The sequence below is a fragment of the Phyllostomus discolor genome, chromosome X, assembly GCF_004126475.2.
Source record: "Phyllostomus discolor isolate MPI-MPIP mPhyDis1 chromosome X, mPhyDis1.pri.v3, whole genome shotgun sequence".
NCBI classification, from domain to species: domain Eukaryota; kingdom Metazoa; phylum Chordata; class Mammalia; order Chiroptera; family Phyllostomidae; genus Phyllostomus; species Phyllostomus discolor.
Window position 1 is genome coordinate 21836986 of NC_050198.1, and position 12433 is coordinate 21849418.

Consider the following 12433-nt stretch of genomic DNA (forward strand, 5'->3'; position numbering starts at 1 on the left):
GAAGTAGATTAGTGATTGCCTGGGGCAGTACCAGTGGGGGCAGGGGTAAGGGATGGGTAGGGTAGAGGAGTGACTGTTAATAGTTCAGCATTTCCTTTGGGGTAATGAAAATCTTCTAAAATCTATTGTGGTGATGGTTGTGCAACCATATAAACATATTAAAATCATTGAATTGTACACTTTAAATGGGCTAATTGTGGGGTATGTGAATTATGTCTCAATAGAGTTATTAAAAATGGAGAAGTGGTAATACTTAAAGGAATAATGGCTAATAATTTGCCAGAAGTGATTAAATATATGAACCTACACATACAAGAAACACAACATATAACAACTAGGATGAGTAAGATGAAATCTAGACTCACTACAGTGAAACTGCAGGTAGCCAAATACAAAGAAACCCCTGCCAATAAAAATTCAGAGGGCATTGTAAACACATTGAAATCATCATAGCATCTTAACTGTCAGAGAACAGAACTTCAGAACAAGGGATTACTTAGAAGATACCACATTAGGACTGAAATCTCTAGGAAAACAAAAACAAAAACAAAACAGGAGTGTCAAACTCATTTTCACTGGGGGCCACATCAGCTTCATGGTTGCTTTCAAAGGGCCGAATGTAATTTCAGCTCCTTAACAGTTAAGAAGTAGTTACATTTATACAGTCCTAAAGTTATTTTGACCCTTTGAAATAGGAAACCGTGAGGATGATGTGGCCCCCAGCGAAAATGAGTTTGACACCCCTGCACTAGACACAGAGATGAAAGTGGTATTGCCCTGCCTTTGATTCACATTTGGTTTTCAGAACAGGAATACAGTTTATCTGATGGAAAACATAAAATGCCTCAAGTTTGAAAGATAAATGTTAAAAGGCATTTGACACAGTAGTTTTAGTTAGAATCTCTAAGAAGTCACCTGCATCAAGGGGAGGAATGGGGACTTTTCTCTGACTGCTGGAGATACTAATGTTTACCTGTTGGTTAATACTGAAGACTATAAATCAGAAACAGCTATGCTATCTTGCTAATTAAAAGCTCATGTTGCTGAAGATGAAGAGAAATATTAAATTAAGTCATAGCATGCTGAAGGAAAATTCTGAGGGTCCATTTTTCTACCTAACTTCTGATGTAATTACCCTCTTCAGGTGTTTTATTTATTCAAAATGGTAAGGACATGATAAGGTATTCATTTTTTAGCTGAATAAAAGTATACTTACTGAAAACTGGCTTTGATTCTTCTATTCCTGTACATATTGATTCATAAATATTTAATTTAACAACTGTTTGAGGAACAGTATTTTAAGATGCAATTAAAGTGACATTTTTCTACATGACATTCTCCTTTATTTACAGGAAAAGCATAAATCCTCTAAGACAAACAAAAGAGAAATTCTAATGACTCATTAAGTGTCTACATCTGTCTGTCAGTGTTTACTTTATCAAGAATGAACACAAGTTTTAAAGGTTGAGAAACATACAGAAGATTTTATCGTCTGCATAAATACAAATGTAACAGATTATTTTAAAAACAAATACCTTTGTATATGTCAGGTATTCTACAAGTTCAAAATAATAGTTTCCTAAAAGGTAACTTTATGTTAACAATCAGAGAGCTCTATTTGTCAGCATAGAAATGCACAGGCAAGCACATTTCTAATTTTGTAATGTAAGAGTGGTAGAATTTTACCATTCTTTGACTGCAAAAAAGGCTGATTGTGAGTAAAAAGATGACAATACCCACAAACAACCAAGCATCCTGTCCATCACATACTTAATCCTGAGTGGTGCTGCTGTCAGCCCCATAAAAGCTAAACCACATTTAGGGTAGGAGTTCCTTTTAAAATGTGGGTTGTCTGTTTTGTTTGGTTGTTTGTTGCTTTCAGTTTTATATCCCATGTACAAGTGAAATCATATGGTTATTGTTTTTATATAATTTTGCTTAACATGATATTTTCAAGATACATTTATGTGACCATACAATGCAGTATACAGATGATATATTCTAGAATTGTACACTTGAAACATATAATGTTACTAACCAATATCATAAATTTAATCATTTCTTTAAAATAAAAGAAATGGTTGTCCCTTCTTAGCCTCAGATAAAAGGGGCTATTTAAGTTCATGAAATTAAAAATACTTCATGTGTACTCCTTTTTTCTTCACTAAATTTGTATCACAAATCTTCCGTTCACTAGGAGTGTGCCTGTTACTCAGCCCAGCAGTAGTAAAAAGGTAGTGGAGATTAAGAGCTTGTGGTTGCCCCTGTTATGCTGCAGGAAAGGCTCCCTCTTAATGTGACAGATTAAAACAAACATGATATGTGCAATGAACAGTACACCCAAAAGGGCAGCCAGAGATGCTGCCCTTTTCGGGAAAAAGATCAATTATGAAAAGAAAAAAAAAAGGCTTGTGAGAAAAATAGCAGAAGAAACTCAGGGAACAAATGTGATGTGAGAAACATTCTGCTAAGTTTTATTTATCTCAAAATTTGCCATCTACTTTCAATTCTCACACTTAGTCATCCACACTTGTCTCCAATATCCCACCACCACTTCTTTTACCATGTTCTATTTGGGGACTTCTCATCTGTACCAGAATACCTTACAAATACTTCCTCTCTGAGTTTTCAAGCTACTCTGAGGAATCTGGGTTGAGAATTCAGTCTTGAACCACCAGAACTGATTCAGAAGCTCCACCCACTCCTTTGAGGGTTATTTCAAAGGCAGAGAAGCAATTATTGGTTTTATTGGTCACATTTCTTGGCATATTTAAGGAATAGCAAATTTTGCTCAACACTAGTGGTACCAAAAGCCCAAGGCAGCAGAAAAATCACAACTTTGGAAAAGAACTTGAGTTCAGGACTAGAATGAATCCCTTATCAATCAGACGCCACAGTCCCCTAGGTAAGTTTTGGTTTATATCTCTTGTCTTAGATTCCCAACTGCATGGTTCCTATCAAAAGTATCATGCTTTGGCAATAAATTATCAATTATAAATTATTAATATTAATATAAGTAAGATAAATACCATTATCCTACTTATCAACCCTATACACTTGAAAAAGTTATTTAACCTCTGCAGTATTTTCTACTTTCTATAGTGAATATGGAAGCAGTAATATATCTAACTTGAGGTAATGTGAGAGTTAAAAGAGATTATATAACAAGTACTTAGCAGACCTAATGTTCTATATAATTATCAGTTACTTTGGCTGCAATGACTTGGAAGCATTTTAGGGTTTTTAGGATTTTTGTCTATCTCCTCATCACAAAATAAGTGATGAGGAGACAGACAACCTGTCAGATACAGACTTCAAAACACTGGCAATCAGGATGCTGACAGAAATGGATGAGTATGACCGAAAAATACAAGAAGAAGTGAAGGCTATACAATGTGAAATAAAGTAAAATATACAGGGAGCCGAGAGTGAAGGGAAGGGAACCAGGACTCAAATCAGCAATTTGGAGCAAAATGAAGAAATAGCATCCAACTGGGACAGAATGAAGACACAGAACCCAAAAAATATGCGGAGAGGCCTAGGAACCTCCAGGGCAATTTTAAACATTCCAAAATCTGAATCATGGAGGTGCCAGAAGGAGAAGACCAAGAATTGAAAACTTATTTGAACAAATAATGAAGGAAAACACCCCCAGTCTAGTGAAGGAAATAGACTTCCAGGAAGCCAAGAGAGTCCCAAAGAAACTGGACCCAAGGGGGAACACACCAAGATACATCATAATGACATTTCCCAAGATTAAAGGTAAGGGGAGAATCTTAAAAACCACAAGAGGAAAGGAGAGAGTTACATACAAAGGAGTTCCCATAAGACTATCAGCTGATTTCTCAAAAGAAACCTTACAGGCAAGGACTTCCGGCCCAGATGGAGGTGTAGGTAGACACACTGCACCTCCTCGCACAACCAAAATAAGGACAACAAAAATTTAGAAACAAAAAAACAACCAGTACTGACAGAAGATTGAACAGTATGGAAGTCTGACAACCAAGCACTTAAAATAGACATATTCATCCAGACTGGTAGGAGGGGTGGAGTGCAGCGGCCAGGAGAAGAGGGGTCACAGCAAAAAAAGTGGTGGCTGGCAGACCCAGCGAGGCGGCGGATTGTGGAGGGCCATGGTGCACAAGGTGGCTGGTGGACAGAGTGGTCCCAAATTCATGCTCAGATAAACCTGGCAAAACTGAGGAGCAAGATACACTGTGCAACCCAGGGTTCCAGCTTGGGGAAACAAAGCCTCAAACACCAATTGAAAACACCTGTGTGGGTTGAGGTACGGGGAGAGACCCCCAGCCTCACAGGAGAGTTCATTGGAGAGACCCACAGGGTCCTAGAATGTACACAAACCCACCCACATGGGAATCAGCACCAGAAGGGCCCAGTTTGCTTGGGGGAAGCAGCAGAAGTGACTGAAATCCAGCAGAGGGCAGAGCAAACACCATTGTTCCCTCTTGGACCTCTCCCTGACATACAGCAACAAAACCCAGCAACTGGGTTGACCCATCTGGGTGAACAACTAAGGCTCCGCCACTCACTACATAACAGGCGCACTAAGACAAAAAAAAAAAAAAAGTCCCAAAACAAAATAACAAATCAAAGCTCCAGAAAAGGTACAATTAAGCCATGAAGAGATAGCTAACCTATCAGATGCACAGTTCAAAGCACTGGTAATCGGCATGCTCACAGAATTGGTTGAATTTGATTGCAAATTAGATGAAAAAATGCATGCTACACTAAGTGAAATGAAGGAAAATGAACAGGGAACCAATAGTGATGGGAAGAAAACTGGGACTCAAATCAATGGAGTGCACCACAAGGAAGAAAGAAACAACCAAATAGAAAAGAATGAAGAAATAAGAATTCAAAAAAATGAGGAGAGGCTTAGGGACCTCCAGGACATCTTTAAACATTCCAACATCCAAATTATAGGGGTACCAGAAGGACAAGAGAAAGAGCAACAAGTGGAAAAGTTATTTGAAGAATTAATGAAGGAGAACTTCCCCAACGTGGCCAAGGAAATAGAATTTCAGGAAGTCCAGGAAGTTCAGGGAGTCCCAAAGAAGTTGGACCAAAGGAGGAACACACAAAGGCACATCATCATTACATTAGTCAAGATTAAAATTCAGGAGAGACTCCTAGAAGCAGCAAGAGATAAGGAGACAGTTACCTACAAAGGAGTTCCCATCAGACTGTCAGCTGATTTCTCAAAAGAGATCTTGCAGGCAAGAAGGGGCTGGAAAGAAGTATTCCAAGTCATGAAAGGCAAAGACCTACATCCAAGATTGCTCTATCCAACAAAGCTATCATTTAGAATGGAAGGACAGATAAAGTGCTTCTCAGATAAGGTCAAGTTAAAGGCATTCATTATCACCAAGCCATTATTATATGAAATGTTAAAGGGACTTATCTAAGAAAAAGAAGATAAAAAACGTGTACAGTAAAATGACAGCAAACTCACAATTATTAACCACACCTGGAACAAAACCAAAAACAAACTAAGCAAACAAGTAGAACAGGAACAGGCCCTGGCTAGCGTAGCTCAGTGGATTGAGCGCGGGCTGCGAACCAAAGTGTTGCAGGTTCGATTCCCAGCCAGGGTACATGCCTGGGTTGCAGGCTATAACCCCCAGCAACCGCACATTCATCTTTCTCTCTCTCTCTAGCTCCCTCCCTTCCCACTCTGAAAATAAGTAAATAAAATGTTAAAAAAAAAGGTAGAACAGGAACAGAACCACAGAAAGGGAGATCACCTGGAGGTTAGCAACAGTGGAGTAGAAGGAAGAGAGAGGGGGAAAAGGCACAGGGAATAAGTAGCATAGATGGTAGGTAGAAAATAGACAGGGGGAGGGTAAGAATAGTATCGGAAATGTAGAAGCTAAAGAACTTATCAGTATGACACATGGACATGAACTAAAGGTGGGGAATGTGGGTGGGAGAGGGTCTGCAGGGTGGAAGGGAGTGAAGGGGGGAAAATGGGACAACAGTAATAGCATAATCAATAAATTATATTTAAAAAATAAAAAAAGAAATCTTACAGGCAAGAAGGGGCTGGAAAGAAGTATTCCAAGTCATGAAAGGCAAGGGCCTACATCCAAGATGACTGTATCCAGCAAAACTATCATTTAGAATGGAAGGGCAGATAAAGTGCTTCCCAGGTAAGGTAAAGCTAAAGCAGTTCCTCGCCAAATCCTTATTACATGAAAGGTTAAAGGGACTTATCTAAGAAAACAAAGATCAAAAACTATGAACAATAAAATGACAAGAAACTCACAACTACCAACAACTGAACCTAAAAAAAAACAAAAAACAAAAACAAAAACTAAGCAAACAACTAGAACAGGGACAGAATCACAGAAATGGAGATCATATGGAGGGTTATCAGTGGGGAGGGGGCGGGGGAGAATGGAGGGAAAGGGTACAGGGAATAAGAAGCAGAAATGGTAGGTACAAAATGGACAGAGGTAGGTTAAGTATAGTATAGGAGATGGAGAAGCCAAAGAACTTATATGTACAACCCATGGACATGAACTAAGGGAGGGAGGAAATGCTAGATGATTGGGTGTCAGTGCAGGGAGGAAGGGGACATAGAGGAGAAAAAATTGGGACAACTGTAATAGCATAATCAATAAAATATACTTAAAAGTAAAACTTATGAATTGTTTATTTCTGAAATTTTCCATTTAATATTTTTGGAGAACAGTTGACCATGGGTAACCAAAACCATGGAAGGTGAAACTACAGAAAAAGGGGGCACTACTCTGCTCTCATGCTTAGGGAAGAGAGCTGTGTTATCAGCTTCTCACAGCAAATACACAGTGAAGCTACAATTATAATTCATTTAATGGGTCTCGAAGTTGCTTGTTTAACCACTGTGCTTGGGTGGGTGGTAAGTGACTATTGAATAAATAAGTAAACTGACATTGGAGGCTGTGTCCATCATTGTATAGTCAAAGGTTGAAGTGTAATGAATAGAGTCCAAGTAATTACATCTTTCATCAGTACTTTTTACACCTTGGTAATTAATCTACTATCAGCTTTTATCTTTACCACCTTTTTTTCTTATGGCCTAAACAGGTCGTTTTACCTTTGCTCTTAATAGGAAACAAAGAGGAAACCGTTTGATAAATTTTCATTGGGGAGATCTTTGTGTCTTTTTTTTTTTTTGGCCATTGTCTTTGCTTTTGAAAAAGTGGCACAGACTTGGAATATTTCTTATTAAACTGAATAACAATACCAGTAGATATAGAAGTGATATTCACTCAAAAATAGCACCACTATTTAAGATTTTGTCATCAGAGAAGAGATTGTTTTCCTCTTTTTAGATGAAAGGAAATATTTCAATTAGTAACCTTGACCCCCACATTCAATGCAATTGTGTGGTAGATGAGATTCAGGCTGCCATCTCTCACTCTTCTACTACTACAGATTTAATCATGAGAACAGGGCTCATCAGAGAACAAAATCATAATTAAATGTCATGTTCTTTGCAGCAGTTCGACCATTACAGTTCCCAGGAAGAACTCTCTACCCACTCCCACCACTCAAGATAATATTTTCCAACCAGATAATGCATATATATGGTAAAGAGGCTGTTCTGGAAGAAAATGCATTTACTTATTAGGTTATTTTAAGAGGAACTTCTTGGCTCAGAGAACCAGAGGGAAATGTGTAATATAAAATATGTGACTCATAAAAATATGTGACTTCATGCAGCAGAAATCAGGGCTGAAATTGTGGCATGTCTACATTGTAAATAGGGTCCAATTTTAAGAAAAGGACTCTTGCCTGCATTTATTGACTAGAATTCTGAAGCTGTTAGTTCCTCAGCAGAAATGTCTGTTGAAGTACACTGGCTTGTCTCATGTTTATCACTGTCAGGAATAAGAAACTAGACCTGAAGATTAGTGGCTATATTCCCTTTGGTCATTCAATAAAGGTTGTTGAGTGCCACTGTGCTAGGTACTCCAGAAGTACCAGGGAGCATAAAACAGAGTGCCTGTCCTCAAGGAATTCACAAAATTACTGGAAATACAATACAAAAAAAGAGAGGTTAACAGTAAGAGATAGTGTGTGTCAAGGATAACACAAATGGTATACAGTGTCTTAGAGCAGTGTTTCCTCAGATTGTGCCCTGGACTGTGCATCAGCATCATGTGAGAGCTTGTTTGAGATGCAGATTCTTGGGCCCCACCTCAGGCCCACTGAATCAGAAGCTTTGTAGTTGGGGCTCAAGGATCTTCTTCTTCTTTTTTTAATTTGCAAATGATACCTTAGACAAGGGTTTGATCTTCAAAATATGTAAAGAACTCACACAACTCAACTCCAGGAAGACAACCAACCCAATTAAAAAATGGGCAAAGGACTTGAACAGACACTTCTCCAAGGAGGATATACTGAGGGCCCAGAGACATATGAAAGGATGCTCAGCATCACTGGCCATCAGAGAGATGCAAGTTAAAACCACAATGAGATACTACTTCACACAGGTCCGAATGGCCATCGTAAACAAATCAACAAACAAGTAAGTGCTGGTGAGGTTGTGGAGAAAAGGGAACCCTAATGCACTGTTGGTAGGAATGCAGACTGGTGCAGCCATTGTGGAGAACAGTATGGAACTTCCTCAGAAAACTAAAAATGGAACTGCCTTTTGACCTGGCAATTCCACTGCTGAGATTATATCCTGAGAATCCTGAAACACCAATTCCAAAGAAGCTATGCATCCTAAGGTTCATAACAGCGCAATTTACAATAGCCAGGTGCTGGAAGCAACCTAAGTGCCCATCATCAGTGAATGAGTGGATCAAAAAAATGTGGTACATTTACACGATGGAATACTATGCAGCAGAAATAAAGAAGGAGCTCCTACCCTTTGCAACAGCATGGATGGAATTGGAGATCATTATGCTAAGTGAAATAAGCCAGGTGATGAAAGACAAATACCATATGATCTCACCCATAAGTGTAACCTAATCAACAAAACAAACAAGCAAGCAAAATATAACCAGAGACATTGAAATAAAGAACAAACTCACAGTATCCAGAGGGGAGGTCAGAGGGGATAATGGAGGGGAGAGGGGAAGGGTTGTCAGCAATATGTATAAAGGACTCATGGACAAAGCCAAAGGCAGGTAGGATTTAGGGTGAGAGGTGAGGATGGCTGGGGTGTGGGGGAGTGGTGGATGGGAAATGAAGACAACTGTGCTTGAATAACTATTTTAAAGAGTTCAAATTTTAAAAAAAATCATGGAATGTTAGTGAACAGCTACTATGAGCAAAGGCCTGTGTGTAAGGAAGGGTTTGGTAATGAACATAGAAAGCCAAATATGGTCCCTACCTTTTTCAATGGTCATGGAAGGGCAGAAGCATCCACCCAAATGCCCAATAGAAATCAACTCAGATGAATGATTTAATAGGCTACAATGTTCAGTGGGGGAATGAGAGAGAAAAATAAATGTCTTCTAGATCAAATTCTTCAATTAATGAAGGAGCAGTGGAAGGTCCAGATGGCCACTCAGCAAGCTGGTGGCAAACTAGAACTGGAAACCACTGCCCTCAGGGAAATCTGTGAACATGCCCATCACCCTGTCCTCTGGTTTGGCACTGTAGGTTCTGAGATTATAACATTCGCTAAATTATATGTTAAATGCAGTCATTTTAAATACAAAATTTGTTTGTGATTAAACTTATGTATCTCTCATTGAGTTTGCATCTGGAAGGGAAGACATGAAACAAAACCAAAGTTATATTATGTTATATAATCTTTCTTGGTCAGTTTACAGACTAACTTGGCTTGTCCATATCTGAGGCTCATTTCTCGCCAAATGAGGAACCTGTCTGAAGAGTTTACTTCAGTTTAGTGAGAACCTTGTTGTCCAGTGTTATCCCTGGACCAGCAATATTGGCATCACCTAACAACTAGTAAAAAATACAGGAGCTCTGTTCTCCCACAGACCTACTGAATTGGAATCTGCATTTTAACGAAATCCCTTAATGATTATGATGCACATTAAAGTTTTAGAAGCTCTGCCTCTGATTCCTCCCTGAATCCAGATTTGTAATTCCCAGTACTGACTTTATGTCTCCATCTGGCTGAATCAGAGGCAGCTTTTATTCCCTGTAAATGGAATCTATGTCATTCTTCCAAAGGGGCTCATCCTATATTTTGAACTCAGTTCATGGTGTCGCTTCCTTATCCAATCGTAAACTCCCAACACCAGGGTCCTTTTCAGCTCTATCATTTTTTTGCATCTTTCTCATCTATCAGATCCAAATGGAATTAATCCTATCCCAGAAATGCCTCTCTAACCTGCCTAGACTTTCCTTATCACCTCTTTTTGGTTCAGGAAGAAAATCTTCCCAAGAACAAAGCAAAAAAAAAAAAATCTTTGTGGTTGGGACTCAAGGATATTCATTTTTTAAACATGATGATGTATATGCACATTAACATTTTAGAAGCAGTGTTTTAAAAGTTCATTTCTCTCAGAGGAAGGACAAATTAAAGTCTTTCTGTCATGGGACCATCATTTAAAAGAAAAAATGAAATTTGAATATGAATAATGAAATGTGATAAGGAACATCAACAGATGTAACTGTGGGAATGAAGAAGAGAGAGGGAGATAGAGATATTTTACCTGGTGGCAGGTGGGAAGGTCTGTGAATGTTTCTTGGAGAACAGAAAATGTATCAGTTAAGACTGTATTTGGCTGTAACAGAAAATCTGGTTGAGAGTGAATTAAAGAAGAGGGGTTATTCTTTTATTTCACAGGAAATAATATGGAAGTAGGCAGCCTCCAGTGCTACTTCAGGTTTTCAGGGATGTCAGGGTTCTGGGTCAATGTCTCTGAAGTCCTCTTTTTTAAAAAATTAAGGTATAATTGATAACATTATGTTAGTTTCAAGTATATAACATGATGATTTGATATTTGTATATATTGCAAAATGATCACAATAAACCTAGTTAATATCTATCACCATACATAGTTACAAAAACGTTTTTCTTTTGATGAAGACTTTTTAGATCCACCCTCTTAACAACTTTTGAATATGCAATACAGTATTATTAACTGTTGTTGCCATGCCTTATGTTATATCTCCATGACTTATTTATTTTATAGTTGTAAATGTGTACCTTTTGACACCATTCACCCAATTTTGCCCACTTCCCAACCCCCAACCCCTGCCTCTTGCAATCACCAGTATGTTCTCTGTATCTATGAGCTTGTTTTTTTATTCTACATATTGAGATAATTTATCTTTCTCTGTCTGACTTATTTCACTTAGCATAATGCCCTCAAGGTCTATCCATGTTGTCCCAAATGTGAAGCCCTCTATTTTTTCTTTTCTGATCACAAGATGGCTCTTATAACTCTAAGAATCACATCCTCATTCAGTTATATTCAAGTGCAAGAAGTAGAGGCATGAGGGAAACAGTTCTCCTACCTTCTTATCAAGGAGGCAACTCTTTCCTAGAGGCCTCCCAACAAACTTCCCCCTTGTTTTATTGACTGAAACTGGGTATATGACCATCAGTACACCAGGCACTGTTTGACCTTCCATGGCTTTTAGGAATCCTAGACTAGCCCAATATTTAAGTAGAAGTGGGCTTCTTTTAGCCAGGGTACAAGTATTTTATTTTTAGTTTTGTATTTTACTTAATCTTTATTGTTTTCTTTTCATTACCCTTTAGTCCCCTTATACCCCTTCCCCACTGCAATCTCCACACTGTTGTCCATGTCAGTGAGTCCGTTTTGCTCAATCCCTCTAACCCTTCCCCTCCCTTCTTCTCCCCTCACTAGTTGTCATCCTGCTCTCCATCTATGAGTCTGTCTCTGTTGTGCTTGTTAGTTCAGTTTGTTCATTAGCTTCCACATATGAGTGAAATCATCTGCTATTTGTGTTTCTCTGGCTGGCTTATTTCACTTAGCATTATGTTCTCCAGGTCCATCCATATTGTTGCAAAGGGTAAAATTTTCTTCTTTTTATGGCTGAATAGTATTCCATGGTGTAAATGCCCCATATTTGTTTTATCTGCTCATCTACTGATGGACACTTGGGCTGCTCCTATATCTTGGCAATTGTAAATAACACTACAATGAACATAGGAATGCTTATGTTCTTTTGTATTAGTGTTTTGGGTTCCTTCAGATATATTGCCAGAAGTGGGATCCCTGGGTCAAAAGGCAGTTTCATTTTTAATTTTTTGAGGTATCTCATACTGCTTTCCACAGTGGCAGCACCAATCTGCATTCCCACCAACAGTGCAGAAGGGTTCCTCTTTTTCTACATCCTTGGTACAAGTATTTTTAAATGGCAAATCTTTGGGTAGTGGGCCAACACCATCAGACACAGGAGGATTTCAGTCAGTGGAATCACGAGTAAAGACATTCTCAGGACAGGGAAAGGCGTTAAAGAAGCCATG

The 12433-nt window shown here is 38.6% G+C and overlaps 1 protein-coding gene and 1 long non-coding RNA gene across 2 annotated transcripts in view; one reads left to right on the top strand and one right to left on the bottom strand.

Moving 5' to 3' along the window:
• LANCL3 (LanC like 3) overlaps positions 1-12433 on the top strand; it is a 118971-nt gene that overhangs the window by 52265 nt on the left and 54273 nt on the right. The gene's annotated exons all lie outside the window — the stretch shown is intronic.
• On the bottom strand, positions 625-7640 carry LOC118498442. The gene is made up of 3 exons (XR_004900932.1): positions 7630-7640; positions 2865-2876; positions 625-748 (listed from the first exon to the last, which is right to left on the bottom strand). It is a non-coding gene; the product is annotated as an uncharacterized LOC118498442 (long non-coding RNA).